Source organism: Argiope bruennichi, chromosome 7 (genome assembly GCF_947563725.1).
Source record: "Argiope bruennichi chromosome 7, qqArgBrue1.1, whole genome shotgun sequence".
Taxonomy (NCBI): domain Eukaryota; kingdom Metazoa; phylum Arthropoda; class Arachnida; order Araneae; family Araneidae; genus Argiope; species Argiope bruennichi.
The window spans coordinates 88,894,287-88,914,845 of NC_079157.1; the positions used below are offsets into that span (position 1 = coordinate 88,894,287).

The 20,559-nt window shown below is 28.3% G+C and overlaps 1 protein-coding gene across 2 annotated transcripts in view; it reads left to right on the forward strand.

Annotated features, from left to right (window-relative positions):
- The window catches only part of LOC129976599 (homeobox protein cut-like), a 283,318-nt gene that overhangs the window by 138,980 nt on the left and 123,779 nt on the right, over positions 1-20,559 (forward strand). The window lies entirely within an intron of this gene.

Here is a 20,559-nt window from a genome sequence, read left to right on the forward strand (position 1 = left end):
ATGCAATTACTTAACTTACTTATTTTGTAAACTTATTGTTCTTCCTCGTTAATTATAAATAGATTTTGCATCATTAAAAGATGATGTAAATACATTTTACTTGAACTAGTGGATGTAAATTCCACGTAATCTTTCTTTTATACTCTCTAATAAATATATTACCGCCCTCTAAAAGGCATAAAATAGAACCAGGAGCATCATGAGTGCATATAATATCACATAAAAACGATCACATAAAGTGAGGACCGTAAGCCTCATGAGTGCTCAGATTTTTATTTTCAAGTGTCCTGCATATGAGTTTTCGTAGTAGAGTGAAGGAAACCGAGTATTTATTTTTAAACCGAATAAAACCAAAATTTGACAAAAAACTAATTTTTAGTAATAAAATCAGATACAAATTCTGACCTATTTAAAGCATTGTTTTTGCGGAGTCGCGTTTACATGCTTGTGAATGTACAGACAGACAGACATTCAACCTTTTGACGGATTAAATTCAAAACTGAAATAAGAATAGATCTACATTTTAAATGATAATTCTGTGTACCAAATTTTATCTATTTAATTCCATATATTTTGCAGCAATTCACTTTTATTCGAAAAGGCAAACAGATGCATCAATCCGATAAATTTTGTAATTTACAATTCATTTCATATAAGAAACCATCGGGAGTGGTCCCCAGAAAACTTTCTTGCATTCTCTCTAATAAACTTGTCATACCAGAGAGCTCTTTATATGATATTGGCATACAATAGTTACGAAATATTAACTTTAATGTGAATTTATCATTCTTACTGAATCTATCGTGTGATACTTGGCGAGTTATTTGGCGATTTATCCCTGGCAAGCGCTAATAATATCTAAAAATCGAATTTGTGTTTTAGACATGTTTTTCTCAACCGATTGAGATAAAAATTTGACTCAAAATTGCACTTGCAGTCACAAATTCTCATTCCTAATTTGATATATTTAAATCCTTGCGTTTTTGACTTATCGTGTTTATTTATTTCTGAAAGTACAGACAGACGGACATTCAACCCTATGTTGGATTTGACTCGAAATTTGACAAGTGTCTTCACTATAGATGTTAAATCTGTGTTGTTAATCTTATATTCGAACAGCTATACAGGCGGACTTCCTCTGAACAGATTTTAGTCAAAATGTGATAGAAATATGCAAATTTTGTGCAAAACTTATATACCAAATTTCATCCGTCTAGCTCAAAGCGTTTTTGAGTTATCTTTGTCACAGACAGACGAACATTTCATAAAAATCTGTTTTGAACTCAAGAAGGTCAAAAACGTAAAGATTCGTCAGAATCTCGAGTTTGAATTTTTTGACGATTACTACATTTCTCTATACTACGTTACAATTAAGTAAAAAAAAGGGGGGGGGGAGGACATCACACACGAATGCAAACCACGCAGCTAAAAGAAATGAAAAGTTACATTTGTCACGTGACATGCCAAATTAATTCATTTGAATTTTTATTTCATTTTTTTCAAAGCATTTTCTTTCATAATTTAAAAATGAAACATTTATAGAAACTTTTAGTTATTAATTAACTAAATATTTAACTATTCATGACTGGTCGGAGAAAGGAAAAAATAATAGTATTTAATATATATATAAATCATTGCAATGAATAAATTTAAACTTTGATTTGAACCTGAGATTAGTAGTAAATGACTACATTTCTAAGAATTTATCAAGAAACTGAAATAAACATTAAAAAAATTATCCATAATAAAAATGAAAGAACTACCTCTGTAAGTGGAAGATAAAGCTTTTTAATATTATGTTTAAAATATGCATATATATACCTAGGTAACGACATAAAAACGATATAAAAATAAACATGGTAGAAATATGCCGAAGGTTTTGTAAGGTCTACCGTAATTTAATCTTTTCATGCGCCGAATCAACTTCCCGTCAAATCTGTCACTTCTCTGTCAGTCCACGCCCCTTTTCAAACAAAAGATAGACATTTAAAAAGCAATTACTTGACCTTCTATCTTTTAAACTCATAGTATCAAAAACATGAAACTTTGTTTTTAATGCGAAGTCTGACATCTTTATTTTAGCTTTTGGGAAATAATGTTATTAAAAAGAGAGAGTCGATTTAGATTTTGTTACTGAAGCAGTGTTACTTTTCCTTTCAAGAATTTATGAGGCACAAATTAACTTCTTTAAATAAGAGGTGTTAAAATACAATTTTTTTTAATATTGGTATCATATTTCTATTATTTATTATAGTTTCCAAAGAAATTTTTTTAATGATATTCATTGAAATATCAAACACACGTTAATTCTTTTATTTCTCTAGTGTTGTCTTTGTCAATATTGTGATTTTTTTATACTTTCAATTGCTTAAAAAGTTGTTATAGCAAAGCAGTATTGCTATTTCGTTGTATTTAATTAAATTTATGTCTGTCTTTCGCTAGTGTTTCTTTGAAGTTTACCGGCACAACAATGCAATCGTAGTTTTTGTGTACAATGTATTTTTCATTTTAGAGCATTTCCTAAATACATTATTCTATTCGAAAAAGGAAAAAAAAAAAGTGGTTTATTTCAGAATTTTAATGTTTTATGATCTCGCTGAGGAAATTCTTTTGGGAATTAAAATTTTTAATTCGAAGAAAATATTTTGTTCCCTTTCAATCTCAAGCCAATATTTTAAAAAGAAATGCGTGGGTTAATTTAAATTACTAAATGAAAGCTCTCAAATGTTATACAATATTCTTTAGTTGGAAATAAATAAATAAATAATTTTAAATCAACGAAATTATTCAAAATTACATGGTAAACTAAATGGATTTTTAAAATATGAATTTCTAGGCATTTATTTCGTAGTGTGATAAAATTTTAAAAACGAACATAGAAATCAGTCAGAAAATTCACACTGAAATAATTGTTCTATATAAAAATATCCAAATTCTCGAAATATTTTAGCATTTTCAAATATTTTTAGGATTGCATATTTCTTGGTGGAAAAAATGATTTCAATTTCTGGAAAACACAATATCAAGTATGTGGATAAAAATGTAGAAAATGTTAGCATTATTCATTTTTTAAATTACAGATAAAATTAAATAACAGTGAATTGAATAAATTGAATTGAATAACATAAACATCAAGTATGTGGATAAAAATGTAGAAAATATTAGAATTATTCATTTTTTAAATTACAGATAAAATTAAATAACAGTGAATTGAATAAATCGAATTTAATAACATAAACATCAAGTATGTATTTAAAAATGTAGAAAATATTAGCATTATTCATTTTTTAAATTACAGATAAAATTAAATAACAGTGAATTGAATAAATCGAATTTAATAACATAAACATCAAGTATGTATTTAAAAATGTAGAAAATATTAGCATTATTCATTTTTTAAATTACAGATAAAATTAAATAACAGTGAATTGAATAAATCGAATTTAATAACATAAACATCAAGTATGTGGATGAAACTGTAGAAAATATTAGCATTATTCATTTTTTAAATTACAAATAAAATTAAATAACAGTGAATTGAATAAATCGAATTGAATAACATAAACAACAAGTATGTGGATAAAAATGTAGAAAATATTAGCATTATTCATTTTTTAAATTACAGATAAAATTAAATAACATTGAATTGAATAAATTGAATTTAATAACATAAACATCAAGTATGTGGATAAAACTGTAGAAAATATTAGCATTATTCATTCTTTAAATTACAGATAAAATTAAATAACAGTGAATTGAATGAATTGAATTTAATAACATAAACATCATGTGGATAAAAATGTCGGAAACATTAGCATTATTCAATTTTTTAAATTACAGGTAAAATTAAATAACGTTAAATTGAATAAATTGAAGTTAATAACATAAACATAAAGTATGTGGATAAAAATGTAGAAAATATTAGCATTATCCGTTTTTTAAATTACAGATAAAATTAAATTGAATATTTATTAACATATGTTAAAATATTAGCATAAATGTAGAAAATATTAGCATTATCCGTTTTTTAAATTACAGATAAAATTAAATTGAATATTTATTAACATATGTTATTAAATTCAAGTAAATAACACATTTTCAAGCATTGTATTAAAAATATATTTAAAAAATATTTTTTTAAAGGGGCTTAGTTGTGATTCAAAATTTAAAGTTTATTATTAAAGATAAATGATAACTTTTTTTTATTATAAAGATAGTTTTCTATTTTATTTTTTAAAGATAAATGTTTATATGTTTCTTTTATTCAAATCGACTGTTTTTTGCACGATTTTGATGAAATGTGGCATGTGAATCCTCCATGACAAAGAGAGGATTACGGATAATTCTTCTAAATTCAGAAATTAATTGAAATATGCTAATTGAAAATAAAGCGAGTTTTTGATGTTTTTTTCAGCTACATCTTTCAAAAAAATGGTTTCATCCTATCTTAAAACAGAAGAAACTATTATTATTTTTTAACTACATTAATTTCACAATTTTTTTTCTAACTTTTCTCTATTTTTTAAAAACTTTTTTGTAGAAAATTTTACATTTTTCATTATTGTAGTGGATGCTAAGCAATTTTTATTGTTTTATTGAATATGTAATTGCACGATCTTCTATTTTGTATACTTATAAAAAGATTCTCTCAAAATCTGCGCAGTTTCTATGTGGAAAAGAAAGTGAAGTTGCAGCACCACCAAAGAGACCGTGCAATTACGACACAGATTAATCGGTCAGTTAACGTTTGTAATGGCAATAGGACTATAAGTATTTGACTCCATTAGGAACGATCCATTAACGCATTAAATTGAACAAACATAAGACTTAAAATAAGACGGCTCTAATGTCTATCAACTTTAATGTTTAAAAATGCTTTTTTGAACGCATCATGAACAAAGTTTTACATTAGAGATTCAAAGAATTTTTTTTAAAAATCCTTATCTTGTTACACTGACGTGTTTGTGGATGATTAATGCTCATCGTTGATCAAGTTTTTAACGATAGCATTTATAAAACACTATCCTCATTCGACGACCAGTCCACAATGTTAATAATTAATCGAGTCAGTTAATCAATCCTGATGAAATGCTTCATTTCACGATTAAAGAAGGCAATATTTCACATTATATTTACTCAATAAGAATAGAATATTCTGATTTTGAAACTGGAGATATGAACTGGTAAAAAAAGTAAAAGAAAATGATCAATCCAGTTTTTGTGGCTGGGGCCTACATCAAAGTTTTATTTTGATTATCTCACGAAAATAAAGAACTTTAATGAATGGGAAAGTCCACCAGCACTATCTAAGGGCCAAGCGCTTTCATGAGAAACGATCATTGGCGAAATCGATGCAGTGTTAGATGCTCCGACTTTTCTTCACAGATACGATAAGATTTTTTTAAAAATTTTCTCAAAGATGGCCGATAGAGGTGATTAAGTGACCATTCATGACATATTTAAAAGTCATAAACTTTCATACAAAATAAAACTAGAAAAAATTGCTACACTGATTGTGGCCAGGTAATTCTTTTGATATTCCTTCCTATATAAAATATGCAATGATGTGATATTTCTTCAAATTCTTACAAAATTGGAAGATGGTGATGGTGGTGGGGATGGGGGCAAATGATCATTGATCTAGAGGTCTTGAGTTTTCGCATAAAACAAAATTGGACATCGGACTAATGACTTTATTTGGGAACTGATTATTTGATTTTGCAAATTATTTTAAATACATAAATGTAAATAAATCACTAAGAACAGCCCTTTTTACTAGTATACATGAAACTGTAAGATGGAGAAAAAGCAGATTACATATTTTAATAGCATCATCATAGTCATATCGATGCAAATAAACTATTCGATAGAAATAGGATCACTTGGTTGAAAAACATTTACAGAAACCAAACGACTCAATTTAGATGCTTGCTACTTAGACATAAGCTTCTTCTTAATCTTTATCACTATTATCAACACATTAAGCTCGATTGCATCCCGCAATTATCATGTCAAAACCATATACTAAATTTCAGTAGATTGTCACATTTTTGCGCATCTCATTTATATGCAAAAGAACTGGTAGATCAAAAACTCGTTTATAAATTTATTTCAAAAATTAATGCGAATTTACAATTTTAGTAATTTCTTCTGAAATGTGATGCTATTTTACAACTTGAGTTGAGCGTGTAATTTAAATTTATCCATTTAGCATCTTGCTTTTCTTAGTTTTCGTGTTCACATACATGAACGGGCACACAGACTTTCCATAGACGGATTTCGTAGAAAACTTGATACAGATCTTAAATTTAAATATTAAGGCCACATGAAAAATTTCCCTCATTTAGCTCTTTTTATTTTCGAGCCATCGTATTCACCAAGATAGACATAATATTAAGAAAGTGATTTTTCCGACTCGTGAAAATCTACGACGGGAAAATTAATTAAAATTCGGAAAAAAATATCCCCCTCCCCCACGACAACAGCAAGATTTACAATCCAAGAAAAAAATACCAAGGAAAAAAAAAAGTGACATCGGTTTCCTCGAAATTTTATCCCATCCTCTCTATTAAAAGATGCCGTCAAAAAGAAATTGTGGACAAATTTGTATTGAAATTTTGATTTGACTTAAGAACACGCCTAAGTTTTCTCAAGCAATAACTTACTAAATTTGATACTAAATTTAATACGGTTAAGACTTAAGATCTGATCAAGAAATACCATCTTCAACCCATAAAACCATCTGATCCCACTAGATCACCATTGCAATCCAAGGGGCTGTAGTTATCAGTAAAAAATTGTATAAAGCCAAAGAGTAAAACTTAAAACGGATGCTAAAATGTCTATTATTATCCACACGTGTTATGTCTAGAATTATTTATACACTTGAATGTCTAGAATTATCTATATCCCTTTTATTTCCACTGACAGCTTGGTCATTCTCCAGGTTGAAGGAATAACTGCCAGTGTAATTTAATAGGAAGTTTTCTAACATTGTTTATAACCTATAAGAATTTTCCTAATTTTCTATCAACAAATATATAAAGCAAAACGAGAGGGATTGGTCTCCCGTAAAATTTTTTGCATATTTTCTAATAAAAATGTTATCCTTATCCCACTATCCCAAATCAATTTGGGAATTCGGACGAAGCCGTTGATAAAACAAGAGGTCACAATTATTATTTTCAGAGTCTCGCGAATGAAAATTTTGTACCTTGAAGTATAGTAAATAATTTACTTGAAATATAATAAATAACCGTGCATTTTGTGTTCCTTTTTTTTCAGTCGATTGAAATCAAAATTTGAAACTGAAATACAATTTTAGTTACAAAACATTCCAGATTTCAATTTTAGTAACCAAATATGCCAAATTTCAATTTTAGCTACAAAACAAGGCAAATTTCGATTTTAGTAATAAAATATACCAAATTTCAATTTTAGTTACAAAACATGCCAGATTTCAGTTTTAGTAATCAAATATACCAAATTTCAATTTTGATTTACAAAACAGGCCAGATTTGAATTTTAGTAATCAAATATACCAAATTTCAATTTTAGTTACAAAACATGCCAGATTTCAATTTTAGTAACCAAATATACCTAATTTCAATTTTGATTTACAAAACATGCCAGATTTCAATTTTAGTAATCAAATATACCTAATTTCACTTTTGATTTACAAAACATGCCAGATTTCAATTTTAGTAACCAAATATACGAAATTTCAATTTTAGTTACAAAACATGCCAGATTTCAATTTTAGTAACCAAATATACCAAATTTCAATTTTAGTTACAAAAAATTCCTCATTTCAATTTTAGTGTTAAATTTCAAAATATACCAGGTTTCTTATATGTAAGTTGTTGCACCTTAGTTATCTTGTTTGCATATATGCAGAAATATAGATCTACAGACAATTAACCCGTTACAGATTAGGTTCAAAATTGAATAAAAATTTGCACCTTAGATGTTAATACTGTGTACCAAATTTTATCCATTTAGTTCAATATGTTTTGTAACTATCATGTTCACTAGCATAAATTTTCAGTAAACAGATACCATTGAAAATTTGATAGAAATTCATCACCTTGGTGGAAAAATTTCTTACCAAATTTCCTCCGCCTAGCTCAAAGCATTTTTGAGTTATCGCACAGACAGACAAACATAATTCTAAAAATGTGCGTTTCGGGATCAGAGACGTCTGAAACATACAGATTCGTCAAAATCTCAAGTTTGAATATTTTGATTACAATAATTTGATTTTATATTTTTCTTATATGAGAGAATAAAAATACTATTACTAATGAAAACATAGAATAAATCTGAATATCAGCCATTAAATTATTTTAAGATTCAAAACAGACGTAATTTAACACTTTAAGTCTCCACAATTGATATGAAAATCGTCAATTCGTATTTGAAAGGCGTTCTTCGATTCATCATAAGTCAACCAGAAAAGAAAAAGCAGCTTATTCTAGTTATAAAACAAATTAAAATTTTATAATCCGCATTGGCAACATCATCAGAATTATTCATCAAACGGAATTCAAAAAATAATGCAAGAAAACAAACACAAGCGGGCGAACCCTTGTATCTCAACGTTTTAGAGCCAAAAGCATTCCCAGCCCAAATCTTGCACCACTTTTTCCCGAACCGATCGAATTCCTGGCGTTACTAACGGACATGTCAAAGGGTTCTGATTAGCCGCTTCGTCAGCCAATCAAATCGGGAGAGCCATTTCCGAAGATCATCGAGAAACAAATGAAAAAATTTATCGTCTCATCTAAGACGCCGATCTTTTTCTTCGACAGCGATTTACGCTTCGCTGTTGCAGGGTTGCCGGAATATGGATACGCTCCAGTAGTTCCAGCGCTCACTCTTTATCATTCGAAGATCAACAGGCGTTAAATCTGTTCTTTAAAGTTGTGCGAAATTGTGTTGTTTAAATGAAGGTATTTTTTTTTAAATTTTTACTTTAGGAGAGTTAAAGTTAAGAGTTATTTAAACAATTTTTTAAATTTAATTTGGTTGTATTAATTGTATTTGATTTTGATTTTTCCATTCTCTATTCTTGTATTTTTATGTGAGCGATGACTAACTCAGAATTAGATATTCTGTTTCTGACAATGATTTTAAAAAGCATTTTCCTTAAAATTAAAATTTTAAAAATCATATCTAAAATATATGCTTTCAATCGAATTTCATGAAGTGAATTCATGCCGGTGTTTAAGTTCATTTGAGTGTCTATCACACACACACACACAGAACTTCTTAAAATTTTTAATCACTTAAAAGCAATGTTTTGAAAGAAAACAAAAATTATAAAAACTACTGTATTTTTTTTATCATGAGCGAACATGATCTTGTTTTCGCTTGAGGTTTTTGAAGCCTCAAAATGTGAAGGCAACAAATTGGCTATTTATCCCCCCCTCCCCCCTTTTTCATTTTTATTTTGGAGTCGGCTTTCACACAATTGCTTTTAAAATATCTATCGTCTGCTAATGTAGTTTTATTTTGGAGTCGGCTTCCACAGTATAGTTTTTCCATTATCTATCTTTTCTGCTAATGTAGTATTTCCCTTGGAAATCACAGTATTATTGCCTAAATCGAGCAACGTTTTTTTAAAAATAAACCAAACAAATTAAAATATTGTTTGTTTAATTGATAAAGATTATTGTTTCAGGAATAATTTCAACTAATTAAAATAGGGTTATTAGAAAATAATGCAGAAGAGTGTCACATTTGGCGATTTATCGCCAACTAAAGTTAGAACTTAATTTCCAAATTATACATTCTCTGAATTCTTACGAATTGTCTTAATTAATTTAAGTCATTAACCAGTTTAAACCGCTTTGAAACAATCATGTGACTATCAGATTACGCACGCGTCGACATTTAGAAAAATGATTGTTTTTTTCATTTCAAAATCGGTCGAGCTCCAAAACTTTGTTTGCCAGCAAGAAAAATTGAAAATGAAAGTTTAAAAAAATTATATATGTATATATATATATATGTATGTCAGGACTCTGATTTCAATTCTGATTAATTTACAAAGTTTTATCTTAATTTAGCCCATAAGGTCATTCTAAAATATTCTCTTATTTCCTGATCCGATTCCACTGTTTCTACTTAATAAATTCAAGAGAAGCTTTATAAAATTGCTGAATCGTCTAAACGCCGACACATTCACACGCTCCGTGTGAAGGGCTAGAAAAATGTCCAATAAACACATTCTTCTTTAAAAGATCGCTGTCTTTCCCTTACTTGTGATTGGCATGCGTCAGAAATCCCTATCAGAATCTTAATAATATATTTGTACTGTAAAAAAATATTTTCCTTATCAATATCTCTTGTTATATAAGACGAGGGATAATTTATTTCTCGCTTTTCCCGACTTCTCCTCTTGTAAACGCGCTGCGGCGGACATCTCTCTCTCTCTCTCTCTCTCTCTCTCTCTTTTTTTTTTTTTTTTTTTTTTTTTTTTTGAAAAAATAAGAAAATTGGCTAAGAAAATGCATTTATTTATTTATCTTTTCTTTCAAAATATAGTTAAAACTTTTTAGTTCGTCGTTCAATAGACCGCTGCTAACCGACGGTCTAACGCGAATAACTGTCTTTCGATCCTTGGCTCAAAATACATTTACTTATTTAATTTTTATCTGAAAGATATAATAATATAAGCATATTTTTAAGTGAAATTTAATTATAATTTTAGAATATTTTTATGTTTGTAATGCCAGACATTATTAATAAATTGTAAATTGTTTCAGAATTCTAGAATAATGCGAACTTTTATATAATTAAACAACACTTGATGATAATTTTAGCATTTTTATCGAAATAACACTTCTTGAATAACCATATAAAAGTAATAATTCTTTTTTACTACATTTTTTTAAAAATATAAGAGCATTTCTATTTTAATTACTTTTACTTTTTAAACTTTACTTTTTCCTTTATTTTACTTTTATTTTAAACTTTTACTTTTCACAAGTCGCAAAAAGTTGCTGAACAGTAAAGATTTTCTATTTCCAGAAGAACAAAAACTCTAACAGCAGATCCATTTTTTTTCCCTACTTGGAACACTTTTCCTGAGATCCATGTCACATGCTCCAAAATTTCGAAAATGACTATGGTTTGGAATCTTTAAAATATCTCTGAAGATTTTAAAAGTTCTCTTAAAATAAATGAAGATTTCAGGTTAAATATTACTGGATTTAAAAGATTGTAATTCTTTATAAAAGATCTTTATACCTACAATGTGATATCTCACATCCAGATATTTTTTCTTTTCTGAATTTTTATCACAGAATACAGAATACATATAACAATAAAATGTTATTTTTAATAGTAGATATACTACAATATCTGCTACTAGATGATATATTAGATATTAGTAGTTTTGCTATTATCAGTTCCGGCGTTGCTCGGGATACAAATTCTTTATGATTTCTGTACGATAATTTTAACGGAAAATGCACTTTTGTATAAAATATTGTAATATACAAAATACTTTTATTATCTGAAATCTTTAAAGTATGCTTTTAAGTAAAAGAATATCATTTGAACCAAACTATTTTTTAAAAAAAACATTTACAGTTAATTTTCTTTAAAAGTTAATAATATTTAGTTCATATAAGGTTCGTTCATATAATGTTCACGTATAAAAAAGGTTGTTTTCCTTTGAGCGCATAACTTACACGTTCTTTTAAGCGCACTTAAATCACCAAGGCCACTTTTAAGAACAATAAAGGCATTATCAAATGATTATTAAAATGAAGGAGACATTTTGAAAAATAGTGGTATATTAGTTCAAAGATTTAAAAAAGAGAAACTTTTTATTAATTTCTAATTAATTGGGAATTTAATTAATACTTTACTTTGAAAAGTTGGCAACAATCTTTCTCAAGTCTTATATAATAACTGTTCACAATTTGGATAAATTCGGCTCATTTTTAGATTTGAGCTTATAAAAGATTGGCCGTCTAAGGCAATATAATAAGTTTTTTTCAACATTGAAATGAATAAAAATGAATCTTCAAAATTCAATGAAAAAATAAGCAGACTTAAGAAACTTCATTGTATTATATTGTCTTCGTACGCCATTTTACATCTTAAAATATACTGCACCGTTTATTTCCAGATCTTTTAAAGATAATATTTCTTTTTTAATTTTAAATAGCGAAGTTTTACTTTTCGAATCCCTGTTGTAATATGACGTAGTTCTTGTAACTTCTTTTGACCTTGCAAAAAAATCGACTGTGCAAAAAAATACATAAATAAGATAAAATAAAATTAGTTTATTCATCCATCCTTAAAATAATATTCTTAATTCTTAAAAATAACATACAAAAGAAATTTATTTGAATTTTGCTGTGAAACCCTGATTAAAATTTTAATACGCACTGAAATATATGCGTTGGGCTCGATACTGAAACTTCTAGAGAAAACTAGTTAAAAATTTCATTCGTAAGTCAAGATTAGAAGAGATTTATTTCTATAGCACATTTTCTTGTTTGCTTTGAAATAGAGTTGCTTCCATATTGGAAAATAAGGATATTAAAAACGTTTTCAAAGTACTCAGTAACCGCGGAATATGGAAAAAATTATGACTGTGCTACTTTACATTTACGATGTTCTTTATAACTAAATAAACATAAAAGTTAAGCATTTAATTTCGGAATAAGAAAATTGTTTTGAAATATAGACAGTCTGCGTTGCTTGAATAATTTTGACAAGCAAAAATTTTGAAATGCAAATTTCTTTTCATTTGGTATCTTATACTAAAAGCTTTTCGACGAAATTCGTTTATTCTTCTTTTATAAGTATTCAAATTAAATAGTTCTCAGAAGGCTACAAAAAAAAAAAGTTTGCATCAAAATGTGACGGAAGCCATTTCCTTGAAGCAACAGACGGTAAAGGTATTCTTACTGGAAGTTCAGTTTCTCAAAAAAAAAAAAAAAAAAAAAAAATAGTGGAAGCATGAATTGCATTAATTAGAAATATAATTATACTTTTTGTTTCAAACAAATGCATAAAATAATACACATTGCCACTTTTTTTCCCTTTCAATTGAAACAATTAAAAAAGGACTATTTGACTGTTGATAGTTTAGGGTTAGTAAAAATGAATCGTTACACGTGAGAACAATGCGTTTTCATTGTTGAACAATATTTCAAAATTAATGAAAGTCTGGCGCCCATAGTTCGAAAATTTGAAAATTGGCACCTTAGATCGTGTGATTTAACACCACTGGATTTCTTTTTTGGCTCTTTGAAGTCAAAGGACTATGCCAACAAACTCACAAGCAGCACGCGTGTATTGAAGTAGGAAATTCAATGGTACATCAATGAAATTCAGCCACATTTATTTAAAATGGTCGGGGAAAATTTCGACGAAAGAGTGCGTATGTGCCAGCAAAGCCGTGGAATCCATTTGCTCTATGGGTTATTCCATACATAACCCTACCTGTGTACTTTAAGAATCAATAAAAATATAACAATTCAAAGAAGGAAAAAAACTGTGTTTTTTACTTAATTCAAATCTTGCGTTAACACGTTATTCTATCGTGCTGTGTACCATTTTTACTAACTCTAAACTATCAGCTGTCATATAGTTTTTTAATAGGGTTGCCAACATTTTACGAATGGTGGTAAATTTAAAATTTCCGTTAATTTTAGAACACCTATTATAAAACAAAACGCAACGGTAACATTCTTTTACAAATTGAAATAATTATTCATTTTTTCAACAATTTAATGCTTTATAAATTTAATTTTTGTCTATTTTATTTAGCTCATAAAATTTATTTAATGTAATTTAATGATTAGAACAGAATTATTCGAGATCATTCAGTTTATTAGAATAAGTCCAATTTTTTAGCTTTATTAACCATTTATAAGCTTTATTAACCAATTATAAGCCATTTATAAGCTTTATCAACCAATTATAAGCCATTTATAAGCTTTATTAACCAATTATAAGCCATTTTTAAATCCAACCAATTATTAATCAATTTTAAGTCCAATTTATAAACTTTATTAACCATTTTTGCAATATATAATATGTTTAGTTAATTTTACTAAAATTATTTATTAGTTTCTTCCTTTAAACATTTGTTGACGAATATTCATTTATGGACTTTAACACTATTAGAGTTAAACCTAAATCAAGACAAACAGTTACAAACTTTAGAATTCCCCTTATCGAATTTTCATAATCCATGCTTTTAATCATTCAATATTTTTAACAGAAAAATTTTAAATACGTTTTTTGACAGATAAATTGCCTTTTTCTTTCACATCATAACAGCAAACGATAACTCAGTTTTTTATTGAGAAAAAAAAATTGCCCCAAAAGTAAGCAAAACATAAAACAATAATGATAGAAACATCCGCTCTAAATGACGCAAATACATGTTTAGATTATCATTAGTTTGTGACGTCACATACGATTGACGCCACGTAATACATATGACGTCACGTAAACGATTCTGTCAAGAGCGAATCTCGTAGAGCATTTTGCGATTCAACTGTTTTCGTTAAGATGCAGAAAAAAAATTAAAAGCTGCATTTTTCCCAAAATTATTTATTGCTTCATAAAAGCTAATTATTTAAGTAATAGCTAGAAGTTTATTAAGTTTTGAATAGTAAAGCATCGTTTTTAACAATGAACCCGACATCTATAAAATGATTGCTACTTTTTGAATGGATATATGAATCTGATTCTAAATTCATTTCATTTTCAGCTGTTTCATTAAACAAGTTTTTACCAAATGAACTTCTAACATTCAATTTCATTTTTTTAAATCATTTTATCACACAGCAGGTATATATGTTTGAAAATATAGATGATGTAATATTTTATTTAATGCGTCATGTTAGGTAATGTACCATGTAAACCTCATACAGCCTCAAAAATGGAGTAATCAATATTAAATAATGGAAAGATATAATGAAAAATTCATAATGGAAATACATGTGTGAAAATTTTCATTCCAAAAAGTAAATTAAAGTACAATTATATCTGTATGGCAATACATGGGATGAATGGGTTGCAAATTAACCAAAATGGAGCATTTCACAGAAATATATGTTAAATATGCATTTTCACGAATTATGCTGTTTAAATACTTAAACAGAGAGAGAGAAAATAATCTCTCAATCAGTAAAAAGCAATTACTCCACAATAGAATATGACAATCTATATATGTTCGAAATAAATTAACTGCATTTATTACAAAAATTTATGTATTATTTCCCTTGCAATTTTTTTCCCACCGACTTTTACTTCATTAGATTGTGGACATTGAGAAAAAAATAATTTTTGGTGCCAAATAGAAATGAGTTTCACACATCGATGCGTTCCCATTCTGTTTGATTTTTATTTATTTTCGCAATCTACAAGAAAATCGTTTTCTTCGTGTGCTTTTGACAATACGTTCTCTTCATGGGTTATAACTGATTCAATTTCTAAATGTTATCTTATTCTTTAAATTCATCTCTTTTTTCGATTTTTTTAAGAATAATTTTGTTCTTCTAATATTTATCTTAGATTTTATATATGTGACTACATACATAAATTACGTATTTGGCTACATACTTAAGGTATATTCTTATATTGTCAATTATTATTATTATTTCAAAACCTTATAAAATACTTGTATCTTTGAATTTTTACGTGAAAAAAGACACTTTTGAAATAGCACGAAATTTTTAATTTTTCAGCATTATGAGGCATTAAAGCAATTGTAAAATATTCTTTCATGAACCGATTCCTTATTTTGTAGTTAAGAAATTGCAAAACAAATAACGAATTAATTATCCCTAATTTGAACAAACAATATATATTGAATTTTTTTATACATATTATGAGACTATTCGTGAGAAAATTTTATAAACATTAAACATAACATTAAAAAAAGCACATTATGTAACTGTAAACCATAATTATATATAAAGAATGAAAATAGAAATAAAGTTCAAATTATTTTATAAAAAAAACTGGTCGACTGCCAAAAATATTGAACATATATATATATATATGTTCGATATTTTTGCCAAAATAATCAATTCTTCAACGCAGTCACCTACTTTAAGTATATGTGCAATTCTTGGAAAGTGCATGTTAGCTAAAGTTTAGAATGTTAAGTTAAGTCACTTACAGAAAAAAAAATAATAATAATAAAAATAAATATTACTGCTTCAAAAACTCTCACTACGAAGATTTCTTTCTGATTCTTTAAGATTAGTAAACAAAACCAGATTAAAATAATTTTAAAAAACATTTAAGAAAAGTCTTTTAATGAACATTTTAATTAATTTATGATTGTGATCTAATAAATCACTTTAAAAAAATCTAGACTGCAAATTCAGGACCATGAAAAAAAAAAATCGTTTTTTTTTTATTGAGAAAGAGTCACGGAAATTTTCTTTTTCTGGAAATGGAATAACAGTGATAAAGGCATTTGCTTTAATCTTATAAATGTTTTGTGTTCTTTATTATCTAATTAGATGGCATTTTCCTTTTTGGAAATGTTTTGTCTTACTGATTCTATTAAAGATCTACAAAATACTTGAGATATTCGTGGATTGCGTGTAAGTTTTAAGTGGCATCATAGATTCTTTGAATGATTTGTTTTCAATTTATAAGTTTGAAAATGTCCGCTTGACGAAAGAAAATGATGATTAAAGGTTTATATAAATATACGAATTAGGAGATAAGAATTGATAAAAATAAACCTACATGTCATATTCTTCTTTTAGAAGAATGACAAAGTTTGTTGGCTACTGAATTAGCAAGAATCAATAATTTAGTATTTTATTGCATAGTCGATTACTATATTTCCGCGATATTGCGCATACGAGAAAGTGAAAAGGCTCTGACAAGTCCGTAATGAGTTTCAATTAAATGTAAATATTGCAGCGCATTTATCTGATGTTTTGAATATTCACGAATAATAATTTCTTAATCGTACTTGAGACAGAAATAACAATTTTAAGAAAATGAATGCGAAATTAGTCCTAAAAGGAGACATACCCAAAAAATGAAACATGGCAGAATATTAGTTTAATAAACTGCATTCCCCAGATTAGTTACAGTTAAAATCTCCAATTAGAATCTATGAGTAGCAAATGCAAGTTATTTCAGATTTGAAAAATATGTGTGTGTGTGTGTGTGTGTGTGTGTGTGTGCGTGTGTGTGTGCGTGCGTGCGTGCGTGCGTGTGCGTGTGTGCGTGCGTGCGTGTGTATGTGGTGGTTTAGACATTTCTCATTAATATTTTTTTCATTAAATTCTTCAGATTCAGATCAGGTCTTCCCAAACCTTTCTCGCATACCCTCTAATAAAGGTGTTATCCCAGAAAACGCCTTGAATGGCATTGGTGTGTAATAGTTCGAAATATTAATCTTTGGCGTGAATTCAGCATTTTCTCTAAATCCATAGTGTTGGCGAGTTTTTTGGCAATTAATCCTGGGAAAATCAAATTTGTGCTTTCGACACGTTTTCCCCAATCCAATTGAAACCAAAAATTTCACTAGAATTACGATTATAGTCTCAAAATCACATACTAAATTTCATAGATTTAGGTCACTGCATTTTTTTGTGTTATCGTGTTTATATGCCTCTGAAAGTACAGACCGATAGACTTCCAACCCCTTGTACACTATAGATGTTAAATCTCTGAACCAAATTTCATCCACCTAACTCTCTTCGTTTTGTAGTTATCGTGTCAATTTACATTCGAACATCCGGATAGATGGACTTCCTCTGAATAGAATTTGCTCAAATTTGATAGAAAACTGCACATTTGATATAAAGACCATATACCGAATTTCAACCGTTCTTATTCAAAGCGTTTTTTTGAGTTATCATTGTCACGGACAGACAGATGAACAATTTCCAAAAAATGTGTTTTGCAAAGTCAGTGAGGTCTAAAAGGTGGAAATTCATCAAATTCTCGAATTCATTTTTTAATCATAACTATACTTCCTTTGTACTATGTATAAGGACCTCGCTGGCCTGGTGGTAAAGTCTCGGCTCTTGATCCATAGGGTATCAGGTTCGAGATCCGTTTCTACCGAAGAACCGTCGTGTAAGGGAGTCTGTTGCACGTTAAATCCGTCAAGGCCAAACGTCCTCCCACTGGTGTGGCGTGGTGTGGAGAGGAGGATGCCAGCTCAGGTGTCGTCCTCGTCATCTGACCGCGGTTCAAAATGACGAGGTCTGCCCCAAAATAGCCCTAGTGTTGCTTAAAATGGGACGTTAATATAACTAACTGAAAGCTGTACTACGTATACGAGAAAATGAAAAGCAGCGACAGAGGTTTCTTTCAAAATTTCTCTTTTACTCTCTAATAAATGTGCTTGTGCATTATTCAAAAGCATTTGACGAATAATAGTTACAAAAGAGTCAATTAAAATGTGATCATTTTCCTCGATTAATTGCTGGTATGTAGTTAATACACACATACCAGGAAACTGAATCTCGTATTTTCGAATCTTTTTTTTCACAAAAAGTTAAAAATAAAAAAATAAAATGAAAATGAAAACTACGATCGCAAATTTCAAATTATCATGTGAGAACATTATTATCTTTTAAGTCATTATTTGTCTTAATTAATTTAAGTCATTAACCAGTTTAAACCGATTTGAAACAAGCACGAGACTTCTCTATCGGTCATTTTCACTATATATATATATATATACAAAGTTTTGGAGCTCGACCGATTTCGAGATGAAATAACAGCTATGATGTCATAGCTCTACTTCGACCTTTTAAAAACGCATCTGCTTTCAAAGAAGCATACATAATAATAATAATGCAATACTGGTAAAAGCAGGTAAAAAAAATATATGCGATTAAAATATGACGATGAAAATTGCCATTTATGCTTTATTCATAGCCTACGCGATTTCGAGCTTCAAAACCCCCTGACCAAAACAGCATCGTGTTCTCACATGATAATAAAAATTGTATATAGAACCACAATAAGACTTCGCGTTTTTGAATTAACGCGTTACGTGCTTGCGAAAGTACGGACTCATAGACAGCTAATCTCTCGATGAATTCGGTTTCAAATTTAATACACATCTGAATTTTAGATGTTCAAAATTTGTACACAATTTTATCTATCTAGTTTTCTTCTTTTTTCTGTTATCGCGTTAACTAATATTCGGAAGCCAGACAGACAGAATTTCTCTGAACGGACTTCATCCAAAACATGTTAGAAATTAGAAAAATTTGAAAAAGACCAGAAACCAAATTTAAATTGTCCAGCTCAAAGAGTTTTTAAATTATCGTGGGCATGGTTATCCAGCCAGTTATATTCCAAAAATGTGTTTTTTGATCCCAGAGAGTTTTGAAGCAAGGCATTCGTCATATTCTCGAATTCGAGTTTTTTGACGTTTACGATACTTTTTGTTTGTATATTTCGCAACCGAGAAACTAGAAAGCCTTTTAGAATAATTTTTACTACGTAGTTTTAATGAATGAATCTTCAGGTGTTTTTTTAAACGTATTCTTTAATTTGGGGACCACGGATAATTTTTAGGGAGGACATTACATAGTCAATTTTTTGTTTAGTCTCCAAAAAAAAAAAAAGATCAACATAAGAGCGAAATAAATATTGCTGAGCTTTTTGGATATATTGGATACAACAGGAACAATAATTGATGATTTTTTTACATAACAATCATTAAACAAACAAATGCGTAATATAAATATGTAAAATTATTAATATTATTAAAAAGCTGATATTTTCTGTAATTACAATGTTTGCATGTTACTGTAATTTAGAAAATCAAATACGCGTAATATCAAGACAAAAAACATATATATAACAACAAAAAAGGCATATATAAGGTAATCTTTATTTTTATTTGAATAAATGTAGAATTTTGTTCATGGTTAAATGAATGTAGAGAAATTATTTTTTAGATGCAAAGGTCGTTTGTTATACACACATAAATGTAAATATCTGTACAATAAAATAAAACGTCTTTGAAAATGAGGCTTAAAGTGAAGGACTGTGCTTTGTTTTTGGAGAAATAGGGAATTAGGATTTTATAGGGATATTTTTTTTTCTTCTTTTTTTTTATTAGGGATTTTTTTTTTTTACTTCGGTACTAGATTTTTTTTCCTTTTTTTTTTTTTTTTTTTCGAAAGGAATATAAAATTTCGTTCTAAATTTATATAATTTTTCTAGCAAAACTTTTAAACTTGATCGAAAGGCAAATCAAGCGCTTCTAAAAGAAAGAAAGGAAATCTCATGACGATATACTGTATTTTGTTCCCTGTAATCAGGGTGATATGGAACAAAGGGAAGGGAAGAGGGCGGTAAGGTACAAAAAGTACCGAAAAAAAAGTTGCCGGGTACTGAGTGCGAAAATATTTTTTCTATTTTACGTGAAAACAAATCGATACTTTTAAAATTAATGAAATTTATTTATGCATTATTGCACTCAAAATTTTGACATTTATCATTACATATCCCAAAATTCCTCACAAAGAGGGGAAGAGGGTAAAACTGAGAAAAAAAATCACTCACGCAGGCATCCAA